General features: G+C 39.0%; 1 pseudogene; it reads right to left on the bottom strand.

Moving 5' to 3' along the window:
- Positions 1 to 4324: 4324 nt before the first annotated feature.
- LOC148157746 (uncharacterized) lies at positions 4325 to 5924 on the bottom strand (annotated as a pseudogene).
- Positions 5925 to 13101: the final 7177 nt, after the last annotated feature.

The raw sequence follows: 13101 nt of genomic DNA, 5'->3' as shown, positions 1-13101 counted from the left end.
TCTCTCAATGCCAGCCCCGCTCTCGATTTTCCACAGTGATCTGGGAGTGCTCTGTGAGGGAGCTGATTGGTCGGGCATTGTGGAGCCCAGCAGGACGGCTGCATGATTAAAACGCTCAGATCGTTCCTGAGACGTTCCTCAAATCATCACTGCACTCCACAAATGTATGATTGTTGCTTGTTAGTCAGGTTACATGGATACATTTGATAAGACAGTGGAACGATGAGAGAGCAAGAAAACCTCCATGAAACCATGAGAGGAAAGGTGGGTGAATGCACCTGCAGGTAAAAGATATTGAACATTTTGATCTACAAATTTTCTTTTTTTTTTATTCGCAGCATATCACAAGAAGCTTTTTTTGATTATATAAAATACAATCAGATATTATTTTCACATATTATCTCATACTTTCATGACATTATGACAACAGAAATGGAGAAAAAAAACATATCTTGTAAATGTTACATACCACAGCTTTAATAGCTAATAAACTCTTTTTCTGTCTCCACAAAAACAATGCCTTTAAAAAAAAAAAAAAAAAATCTCAGCGGTATTTTTGCACAGAAATGTTTTCATTTTCTGATCCCATTGCCAAGAGGCATTTCTGTAATGGCTTACCATATGGCGAGTATGGATGTGAAAGCAGATTTTACGGGGGTGGACACACCTGCATCTCCCCCCATGTTGAGGCCCAAATTAGCATAATGACAGTTGCTGAAACATCTATAGCATTACAATAGCAGAAAAGATGTGAAAGCATCACTGAGGGCTACAGGTGCCATTTATTTCATTTCTGTTTTATTCTCCTGGCTTTTCATCAAACTGTTCCTGTCCCGCTGTCATCCCTACCTGCCTTCAATTACCAGGCTGACTCCTTGAACAGGACAGAGGAACATTAGCATAATGCATTCCTGAATGTTTTTCTTTTGTTGCGCTTATCCTACAGTAATGTTAAACCTTGTTTCTTTCGTCCAGAACAAATACATGGGAGAGAAATTGGGCAATTTTATTTATTTTTAAAAAAGCTTTTTTCTGTTTTTTTTTGTTTTTTTTCCCACATTCTCCTCATCATTACGTCCATGTCAGCACTCATAGGTTTCCTCTTCGTCTCGCTGCCTCCCCTTCTGATGGGAAATTGTGGATTCCTTATCACCAGCCTCTCCTGAAAATTGGATGGCTTTTATTCAAGATATCCTGTTGCCAGGGAACCAAAACTTCCTACAAAGCATTCTGATTTGGGCAGATTTGTCATTTCCCTTGTCAGTCTATATGCATATAAAAACATATATTGCATAATGAAAACAGATGTGTACAGAAACATGCACATTTTTTTCTTGCTGTCTGAAGCTAAATCAGACCAAACCTCCCTTGTTTCAGGTCCGTTAGAATTTGAATTCAAAAGTTTACATGCACAGAAAACGTTTGAAACTTGCGGAAGGAAAACCGAAACATTTACAGTTTAGAGGACAGCTCTCCTTGATCCTGACCAAATGTATGTAAACTTTTGAATTCGAAGAAAGTTACAAAAATATTTCCAAAAAATGTTTTCTCTACGTTTTCTGACATTTAGCAAATAAAAATAATTTGAGTAATTATGATTAAGCTAAAACAAGAAAAGTTTGCTCTCAATTTAACTAAATACAGTAAGAAAAAAAACGTGGTTGTGTCTTTTTATTTGGTGTCTGTAAATATCTGGTTTCAGTATGTAGATGCACGTTTTTTAATTGTTACTTTGCATTGACTGTGTCTAATGGCATCGCGAAAGCAATCTTGTTCCTTTTAGATAACAAAATCTAGTCATATTTTTCTTTGTGTAGGTCCTGGTACATTAGAAGTTGCATTCTGTTGCAACCTTCAAAAGAAAAGCTATTTATTTTATCAATAAGCCCCAAGCAGTGTCGGATGTAATCTGGAAGAAAACTGCAATGATTATACTCACATCACTGATTCCTAATTCTAGGCTGTCATAAAAGTGTCCGGCACCAAAAGTTCAATTTTCCATGTCTTCGAGCGCTGGCTCAGGTTGAACACTAGTTAAGTACCTGTCAGTCTTTGTATTGACATTTTTTTTCTTTAAGATTTAAAAATCAAATCAATATTTGGACTGGCACCACCTGCCTTCCTGATATGAGCCATCAGTATTCATGGATCAGCTCAGCGCTCTGCGGTGAAAGGTGCTGGAACTCCATGGGGTCATTACAGAGAGCCGATTTATCTAGTTAGCCTTGGTGCACATTAGAATATTTAAACAGATGTCACGCATAACGTGGGAGAGTAAACAAACTGCATTGCAATTGTGCTGAAATATTTCACATACTTAATGTTTTTTACTCTTGTTCTGCGATTTTTCTGAGAATTTAAGCAAAAGACAGAGAGCATGCCTGGCAAAGGACTCTCACTCATACAACCACAAATCAAAAGGAAAGTCGTACTCTGAAGCTTAAACTTTCAGGTCTGAATCTGGATACTTGATTTGTCTTGTTGGCTTCATATTATCTGGTTAAGTACTTTTTTTTTTTTTTTTAAGAATTTGTGGCTCTTGTGGTCTTTGGACAGAGGCTACACAGGAATGTGGCAGAGAAGAGAGAAAAAATGCAAATTGTCTGGGCTGAGAGTCAAACCAAGGACACACTATGTTCCAACTAGCCGGCCCACCGAGCCCACATACACAACCATTCTAAACTAAACAGCGCAAAGGCTGGTACAATACCTGTTTACCACAACTGTTGTGTCTTATGCAAAATCGAATTTTCTTTTTAGCTTTACATCATGTTATAATGTTATTCCTTAATCAAAAACGTACCTGGAGAATTGCCTCGATGTTTTCATGCAAGTTTGAGAAATCCTCTAAGCTCCCGTAGCAACCGTTCAGCTGTGCGAAACACCTGGGTGGACGACGAGGCTCCTCATTGGAGCTGCAGCTTCCAAGCTTCCCAGCCGAGTGACTCACCAACTCGACTCCTTCAGAGTAGCGACGAGCAAACACCTGGTGGAACTAGAGGCCCCAAGGGCCAAAACCTACAAACTCTCTTACACGTACTAACAGCTCATTACAGTAGCTACTTCTCAGAGCATTACTATGGGGTTCCATTTGTATCAAAAATAAGTAGAAGTCATAAAGGAGCCATGGTGTGATGACTTAATGAGTTTCGAAAAGAGCATGAATTTTTAAAGAGACAGAGACCTAATTTCAAGCTTTTAAATGGCAAAGTGACATTTCTTTTATATTTGATATAGCATTTTTTATAACTGTAGATTACATATTTGACCAGGGGCACGGTAGAAGGGGGAAAGTTAGGACAATTCCAAGGGCCCCTGACTGACTGTGGGGCCCCCACAAAATAGTTAGTTTGTTTTTTTTTTTCGTTTTTTTTTTCTTCATAGAAATAGGGGGGGGGCTGTCAATTACAAAATTAATTGTATCATGTTTTTTAAATTGTTTTTCAAAGTAAAAAATAAATGTTACCACTCAGACCAAAAAGCACATATCCATATTTGCACTGAACCCGCTGGATCTGCATGAAATGGTTCATTCCTGCTTAGCGCTTGACGGTGACAGTGTTAAGCAACAGTCAGTACAAGACAAGGACAACTATGCTGTTACTATGCTGCCAAGAAAAATTATAAAGTCAGGTTTTCAAAGAGAGAGAAAGAAAAAAAAGACAAGAGTGTCAATTTGTAGCCCAGTTTTTCTTCAAGAGAGGTGGGTAGACTGTGGGAGATTATCAACCATTTAGCATAGTTAGCTTAGCTACAGAGTACTGTTTGCCTCCATTCCTCTAGCATTTAATGAACAAAAGAACAAATTATCATCATATTCATATATTTAACTTGCACCTGTACCTTTTACCACACTAGAAACAGACGAAATCCTTTTTGCAGACGTGATCCTAAGTCCACCAAAATGGATCCCATCAACACCTTGACGGCTCCTAGAAATTTGTGACAAAGGGCAACCTTTGGAGAGTTCAACACTCACCGGATATTACTCTTTTTATGTTTCTCCAATCCGAACAGTTTGCAAATTCAACTTTTCCAGAAATTAGTGCTACCTTTTTTGAGGACAATTTACATTTACAATAACCCCAATTTACCTGATTTTGGAAATTTGTGGGGAACTGGAGCACCCAGAGGAAACCCCCACTAACACTGAGAGAACAAACAAACTCTCACAAAAAGAGGCGCTTGGTTAAGAACTAAAATTTCTTTTCTGTGAAGATGCCGCCCATTTTTTTGGTCTAAAACATGAGATGAGTTTTTAGGTCTTGAAACGGTTCAGAACTTACCTGGACACTTTTTGTTAGTTGTTTGTTTTAGAGGTTTTCTTGCTTCTCTTCAGTTTTTGTTGCTTCTTGAGGCTCAAAGTGTGTCGTATCGTTTTCCACACTGAAGATGTTTCTTCAGAGACGCCTCCAATGGTTCAGGATCTTGGCTTTCCCTTTTCTCTGACAGAGTTTCCACATACAGGTCTGTCACTTCCATGGCTTCAGGATCAAGGATGCTTGAATCTCTCAGCATCTCGTTTACGAAGTCATTTAGCTCATTGGGAGATTCATCAGGAAATTCAATATTCTCTAATAGATGTTCCAGATCCATGGATGCAGGGTCATAAATGGTTTTTACAGGGATAGTGTAGTTTTCCCCATTTGGTTCTTGATGCCTGGCCACTTTTCTTCTTGGAGGTCCTAGTTCATCTCTGTCTTGGAGCTCCGTTTTCAGATTTTCCAGCTCTGTTTTATAATTAACCTCACAGCTACAGTACCGTTGTTGGAGGACAGTGAGTTGCTTTTGGAGACTGTCCTTCTCGGCTCCAAGTTCGCTGATAATCTTTTGGTCCCTCATCATTTTCAGTGAGTGAGCTTTCATCTCTTTATCTACCTCCTGCTTAAATATTTCTGCTTGCTGGCTTAAAGCAGAAACATCTCCTTCATATGTAATTTTAAGTTCCTGGTAAGAAACTTTAGCCTGCTCCAGTTCACTTTGGAGATGTTTTATGGTCTCTGGATTGCTGCTGCAGGAAAGAGAACTCTAGTGCCATTTTCTGATGCAGATTGTTCTTTTCAGCTCTAAGTGCATTGATAAGATGATGGTCATTCTTGGCTCTTTCCAAATTAGCTTCTTTCTCACAATTCACCTCATACTGATAAACTTCTGCTTTCTCTCACAGGGCAGAAACATCTGCTTCATTCCTCCTGTTTAATTCTTGGTATGAAATCTTAAACAGCACCAGCTCACTCTGCAGACGGTTCTCTGTTTCCTGCAGGCAGGCAAACTCCTTGGACATTTTTTCTTGGAGATCGTCCTTCTCAGCTCTCAGGTCTTAAAGGAGCTTTTGCTCTTGCTTGATTTTTTCTTCATAAAACATCTGCATGTTGACCTGCAGGTTCCCTTCACCTGCAGCTTCATGTTTCCATTGAAGCTCCTCGTAGCGAGTCTTGATTTGGTCCAGCTCTTGTTGGAGGGCGTCACTTTTCTCTTTTTCTGCCTGGATTTGTGACCTGAATGCTTCCTCACCAACAATATGAGCTACCTTCAATTCCTCAAATTCCTTCTGCAGCAACCTTTTCTTCTTGTGTTTTATGTCGCTGTGCACCCTGGAAGTGATTATAGCTCGTCTGAGAGACTGAATCAGAAAACTCTTCTCCTGTCAGTAGTTCTCTCTTCATCTCCTTGAGTCTTTTCTGCCCTTGTAACTCGGCTTTTGTATTCTCCAGGTCTCTTTGCACGTAGACTAGCTTTTGGTTCTTCTCAAACCATCTTGCTCTCTCCTTTTCCAAAAGAGAGCCAAGTCTCTGGATCTCTCTCTGTAACTCAACGGGAGGCGTTCTGTTCTCAGTCCAGCCTTGCAGATTCTGTCCAGCTCTCCATGCTCCATGCTGGGGTCTCATCTCACCGTTGGAGGAATGTGGCCTTTGGTTCAACATGTTGGACAAAACAATGTTTGTTAAAATCCGTTTTGATCCGCAAACGATCTCAATGTTCAACTTTGAAAGAGCTTTGTGAACGTCTGAACTTGTCAGTAGTACAGCAAGCAATGACAAGAATGTAGAATTTGTTACATACATACAGAGCTGATGACATCACAAGCAGGACTCTAGTTGTGACATCACAGAGTTTCCCTTCATCTTTGGAATGATGATGTGAGTGTTTGAGAACTCTACCACACTTATGGCAATACTTTTTTAGGTTTATTTTTATGACCATGAGACGCTAATCATTATCTCAAAAGCTCAAATAGTGAACTAACTACTACCACCTGTACTACAACCACAAATCTCATGAGACTTGAAAAGAAGGTTTTGTTCATGCAGAGCAGAGAAAATGTCTTCCACAGTTTGTAATGGGTAAGAATCATATCCCCAAACCCAACATCTTTCTGCCCAGCTTTCAAACCAAACAGCCAGAGAGATATTTACAAGGGAGCAGCAGTAGAGGCAGATGAGATTGATTTACCACTTCATTACAACAACTTATGGTGTCATCCAAGACTTGTGATTGTGGGATATTGTGTCTGCAATCGGGATATTGAAGTGTTAGCATGTCATGACAGCAACACTGTCTTTAGAAGAATGATTGATACTGGAGATGATCCTTCCTGCCCACAGCAACAACATCCACCAACTCTTTAAGATACTTGGTGGATATTACAACATTGAATTTGTATTGAAATGTTGCGGATTCATATTGGATCACTAGCAATACAAATATTTTTTAATTCTGACATGTATCAAGTAATTATCAGTAAATTCTACGCAGTTTGGCAGTCAGAGGAATATGGGAAAAGTTTAAAAAGAGTGGCACATTTATGTCTTCAAGTAATAATTACCATTTTTGGAGCGTATTATATTACTCAGCTCATATTAGCTTAGCATTAAGATCTTGAAATGTAATGTGTCAATCATGATTGTCCTTGTTTGGACCTGTGATGTTTATCTGTTCATTGAACCCTGAAGAGCATATATTCAGTATAGTGAGTCAAAGTGGGCTTGTTTATAGCAACCTCGTCAGAAACTACTAGTTACCGTTGGTTACACTGTCAGGAGAGTTGGTTACATGTCTGTTTATGGAGAGACATGTTTTTTAAAGGGGCCCAACTAAATTTTTGTCATAGGGCCTTTGTATTTGACTGTGAGTATCAGTGAAGGTAGAACTGAAACTACCTGGAGGGGTTTTACTGCAGGATCAACATTGTTAGACTGAACTGTAACCCGTCAGATGGCATTCCTAAAAAAAAAAAAGGCTGAAATAATTACAATCCAGGGACATTTCTGGGAGTCTTTGAGGATATCCTGTGGATATGTTCTGCCTCTCCTGATTGGCTCAGTTTTCTGATTCTGAGTTTTCCACCTGCTGCACGTTTCATCTTGCTTGGCTCTACAGCGTCCCTGGGCTTTAGTCCAGCTGTTCTGTGGGCCTGTGGTTCAGCTTATCACAGTTTAGCTTGTAGTGAATGCTGCTGTTTTACCCGCTAGTCATTACCTCTTCTTCTTCTGTTCTTGTAGTTCTCCTGGTTGTCAGGCACCCTGCATGAAGAGACGGGCTGGTCGTCTGTGTTCTGACATTAGTTTTTATTAAACTTGCTTTTCTTAAGCTCTCTCACACTACTGGCTTTTTTATTGTTGTTCATAATACAGTGGAGACAGCTGATGAGTTTTAAATCAAAGATTAAGAAAAAAAATCAAGAGACCCAGCATGTTTATCACAGCAAATCCAGAAACCAGCCTCTGTACAGCCATGGACTTGTTTCTGCATTCAGGTAAAAAACAAATCATTTTACACTTCTGTGATTGTAGGAAAAATTTAGAGGAACCTGGCGATTTTAAGGCTACATGTGCTACCATGTGATATGACTCCTGGGATCCGCTCCAGGCTCCAAACAGGATTAAGGAGGCAGCGAAAACGGATGAATGGATGGTTAGACATGTTCGGTCTCTTATCTTTTCCAGTCACATCAATGCATGTCCATAAACAAGGAAACACAAAACTGCATTTTGCACATGTCATGATTGGTGTTAATGCTGGAACTGAAAATGGATAAAGAAAACAGGTTTACCTCGCAAAGATGTCTTAACCATTTCTGTTATTTTTGTGAAAACCTAAAATTAAAAGTATATATGTATTACATTATCTTACCACTTTTGTGGTAAAATAATATCTTTCTTTGGTTTTTCAAATGTGTCACAGTGTTTAACGAAGTGGCTGCAGATTCCACATCCAACCAAAAGAATATGCTAGAAACGGTTGCTGATGTTTTTCATGTCTCCAGTGACGTATGTCATTCTGCAACACATTTTGGTAATGACATCCAAAACTTGTGTTACGAAAGGCCATCTCTGATGTGCAGGCAGTGATTGCCTCCCACCAGCAAAAGCTATGATTTCCTTTTAACAGTTATATTCTTTCCTCAACATGTTTCATCATTTCTCACTGGTAAGGATTGGACTCTGTTACTTTTCATGAAGTTCCTATTTGATATTAGATACTCAACATTAACTAAGCTTTCTTTTTCTATTTCCCCATAGCAACCAGTTCCCATTTAACCCCTCCTTTATCCAAATTGCTTTGAGCTCTGCAGATCGTTGCATTTGTTTCCTGTTTAGCTAGATGTTCAGAAAACCTCAATATTTTTCATTTTATAGTTTTGTGCACTGCAGCTTCCTGGATGTTTCCTGAGCATCTTGTTTCTCAGTCATGGTCCAAAATAGAAAACATGAATAAAGTTTGTAAGTGTTTATTTCTGAATAAAATTTCAATTTTCATACTATGGATTTTAATTTACACTCAAAAATTCAGAGAAGTAATAATTTTATGTAAGCAAAACATGAATAGTCACAGGAAATATGTATTCATCCCACAATGCATTGTGAGACCTGACTGTGCTTACTTGTGAGACTACTCACTGCCTCTGTCACCCGTTGCTATGGTAATTAATTATCTGCACCAGGGCTGGCTCTCTCTGTCAGACAGGATGCTGGAGACAGAGTTTCTATACTTGTGAGACACCCAGCATTGGTCTCCAGGACCCTGACAAAAAACCATAAGCCCAGGTCTTACTGCTGTCAATCAAGCCTGTGTGCATGCCGTCCTGCTCTCCCTTGCTCTCTGCTACAACACTCTCTCCATCAGCAAAGTCTGTTGTGAATGCTATGGCTTGTTAGCATGTCCACCAATAACACCAAATAAACAGTTTTTCTGTAACGGTTAGATGTTTCTCTGACATTAGCACAGTTAGCAGCACTTTCCAGAGGTTGATTGACAGCGCTAAGACCCTCCTCCTGGCTCTGATTGGTTGTTTTTGGTCCGGAGCAGTGCTTTTCTTCAGATGGCAAAAGCAGCATGAAGGCGGGGGTGGGGGGAGGAGCTTAACCTTTTCACAGATTATCTATCTCATGCATGGTAATGGTCTTAGTAAATATGTAAGAAAAACATATTTTAAAATAAGTTACAAATTGCAGCTGGATGACTGCTGTTTTTAGTCAGTGGGAAGGATTACATGTTGTAATAGTAATGTGAAAATTTATCATTTAACTGGTTTCAGTTATGAATTATTATATAGAACCATATTCAGAGCTCTATATAATAATAGTCCCCTATAACTTTGAAGGTGTTCAAAGTTATAGGGGGAAAAGTTGTTCAGGAAAAATATTAAGAATCCTATTTTTGTTGTTGGCTTTTCTTCTTAATATTTGAGTGTGCTCAACATAACAGGACTTTTATTTCCCCCAGTGTTTTCCCATCATCCAGAGTAAGGTCCCTTTTGAAGGTGAAGGTGCCATGGTATTTGTAATGTGGCTCAGTGAGAGGTGGGGTGGTGGTAATTTTTCTTGCTGTAACTGATATTATGTTCTGCACCCTGCTTGTTAAATAGCCACACATGCAGACTGATTGGTAAAGTCAGGGTCCCAATCAGGCATGTTGATTAAGCATTCTAAATTATTAACCCAGCATCATCTGTGATAATAATGGAGACATCTTTGATTTATGAAAGACTACTCGTAATGATTCTGCTGATTTGCAACTCAAACATTGATAGAGTTTTTATATTTATTTTTTAATAATGACTTCTGGGGTTATTTTTCCTCCTGGGACGTCTGGGCGTCATCCCTCAGAAGGCTGCAGGGGGGGCTGTTTCCAAATGAGTAACGACTTTATCCTGCGTTTTGATTCAACTTGCAAACATCATCAACCACTTTATAACAATACTTTTCACTTGGTATTTTATTTATTCTCAAACAGAAAGATGAAAATCATCATCTTACATTTTAACCTGCTTTCTCGTGACATGATTTATTTTAAAGTGTGCTGACCGTCCGGTGATTGTGTTTTCTCGTGCCGTCTTCTCAGACAGGCAGGTTCTAATCTTCCAGCCTGCTTAAAATAACTCAGCTGCCGTCCACCTTCACCAAGTGTCATGATTTGGGGAAGCGTTGCTGCAGTGAGACCTGGTCAACTCACCATCATGGCATCCATGTATCAGAGGGAGCCTGAGAAAAATATGACGCCATCTATAAAAGAAAGAAAAAACTGAAGCAGAACTGGACCCTGTAACATGAGAGTGACCAAATATATGTCTGTAAATTCACCAAGAACTGGCTGTGGATTGAGAAATGAAAGTCCCTGAACTTCTATATTTAAAAGCTGTTTCTCAGAAAGTTCTACCGGTTGGCTCTCCGACGTTTTCCTGACGGTTCTCACTTCGACGTGACTCCACTATATTGATAACGTGTCACAGGTTGAGGCAGGAGTCAAATGCTGAACAGAGAAGCCAACAGACGGACTAAACAAACTAAACAACTTTAATAACAGACGACTCTGAAAGGCAGGAAAGTCGAGAACAAATGCAAATCAAACACACACAGACAATCATTCAGAACCGGAAAAGATACAAAATAAATCCATAGAATCAAACCTGACTGAGTGGAAATGATTGGACAAAAATGCCTGAAAATGCTGAGTTAATGTGTTAAGCAATATCTTATTATTGGTATATTTATGATAGATTTTTTTTTTCTTTTCTTTTTTACCTCCATCACTAATATTCTTATCTACCTGTATTGTTAGTTACTTATAGTTTTTTTCCAGATTTTTTTTCTATGAACTCTGGTAGCCAAGCAAAGGCATTTTGTTGTCAAATTCACAGTTGGCTCTTTGTGCAATGACATTAAATTAAGTCTAATGAATTTTACATGTATGTACTTCCAGGTAGGGTTTTGAAGGGGGGAGATGTTTGCATTTTATCTCAGTATTGCATAGTCTGACCTTGGGGTAGATATGCCAGGTCGTCCACTCCTCTGATGAAAGTCAGACATCTTCAGCGTTTTCTCTTTGTGAGGCTTTATGGCCATTTGTAAACAGTAGCAATGTCTGCTCTGAGGTTGTTGCTGATTGTTTTTGCTCCTTGACATTGACCAAAAGTCCTGCTTGTAAAGAGCTGAGACCATTATGAATTATTATTGTCCGACAGCTAGTTTCTTTCCTAACCCATTTCCAACTCACCGCTACAGAAGAAATGTTTACGTTAACATCCATGACATGCTCTGCTGATGGGGAGAAGCTGTAAGTAGTAAAGAGCAATTCCAATGTGCATGATTGACAGCGCTAAGACCCGCCTTCCTGACACTGATTGGTTGTTTCTCACTAGCACTGGGAGAAGGCAGAGAAGGTTTTTTTGTATACTCATATCTGTCTCATATACTGCTGTGACAGTTTCTACTAATATGCCAAAAAAAAAATTATGAAAGCTTTAAAACTTTATTTATAAAATATATTTTTTTAAAAATAATACTACTCGTTTGGAATTTGGCGTGTGTTTTCATTCACTTGACTTTAGGTGCAATTAATTTTACAACCTTGTAAAGACCGGATTTTTTTAGTTTATTTTTTTCTTGTGATGCATGAAAGTCTGGGAAAGAGAGAGATTGTGGCTAATATATTTTCTTTCTCTAGATTTGCTTCAGTCTGTTCTGGATTTAACAACTGACTTGTCTTTACAGCTCTTCGCTGTGTTGTAATTTCATTAAAAGCATTGGAGCGGGGCAGCTCTTTATTACGCATCTGCCTTATTGGCTCAGGCGTTAGCTCGTCCTTACCTCCACCAGGCAAGTAAAGTGACGGTCCTCATCGCAGTATATTCTGAAAGATTACTGTCATTTAAACTCGTCTTTAACAAGAGAATCGTGTCAAATCCCATAATCAAAGTGAGTTGTCCTGTCATAAGAGGCAATTAAAACAGCAAAACAGCCAACAAGAACGTAAGGCTAAGAAGGTTCAGCATCCTTTGTGAAGCACTCTGAATGTTTTTAGTGGGATGAAAAGAGGGCAGAAAAAAATTGAGACGCTTAATAGTCGTCATCATCTGCAATCAATGAGGAGGCATGAGAGATCGATCAGACTTTCTTTGCAAAGTAAAAAAAAAAAAAAAGAAAAAAAAAGCAGAGCAGGCATGTGCTTGAAGAGATGAATGTTGGGCCACATATCGCAACGTGTATGTGAGGGAGTGCGTTAATGTTTATGTGTGCTCGCGCATATAAAGTGCAGACTGATTTAAAGTTTGAATGCCACAACAATACATCACACCAAAGTGCTTTCCTCACGACGTGCAAATATTTCAGAGCGCCCAAACAAGCTGAGCCACGGCTTCCCTTTCTTATATCCAAAGCTTTAAGTGGAACCAGGAGCTGAAATCCACACAAGAGTTTTATTTGGATGTTGAACTGCAGTTCAGTTACATTCACATATACCTCATTGATCCCAAATAGAAATAAAAGTTTGCTGTAACTCATACATGGTTCTTCAAAACTAGCATTTAAAACTAGAGAACAATTGTCGTAAAAGATTTTTTTTCCTGCCAGAAACTAAGAAAATAAAGTAAAAAAAAACAAAAAACTTAGCATGTAACTAACAGAGCCACTCACATGCTGCCTCCTTGGGTGGTGTAATTCTACAATCTGAAGATTTAAAACTTTAAAATGAACATGACAGGAATCCTTCTAAGTGTAAGTCACAGAAGCTCCAAAGAATTAGACTTTTCCTTTTTCATCATTCACATTGTGAAGCACTTCAACAGCAAATTCCTGTCAAGGAACCAACATGGAGTCATGC

Source organism: Poecilia mexicana, unplaced genomic scaffold (genome assembly GCF_051168715.1).
Source record: "Poecilia mexicana isolate PSO_F unplaced genomic scaffold, ASM5116871v1 scaffold_9, whole genome shotgun sequence".
Classification (NCBI taxonomy): domain Eukaryota; kingdom Metazoa; phylum Chordata; class Actinopteri; order Cyprinodontiformes; family Poeciliidae; genus Poecilia; species Poecilia mexicana.
Note: the sequence above shows the minus strand (reverse complement) of the source record. Positions and strands in the feature narration are given on the sequence as shown.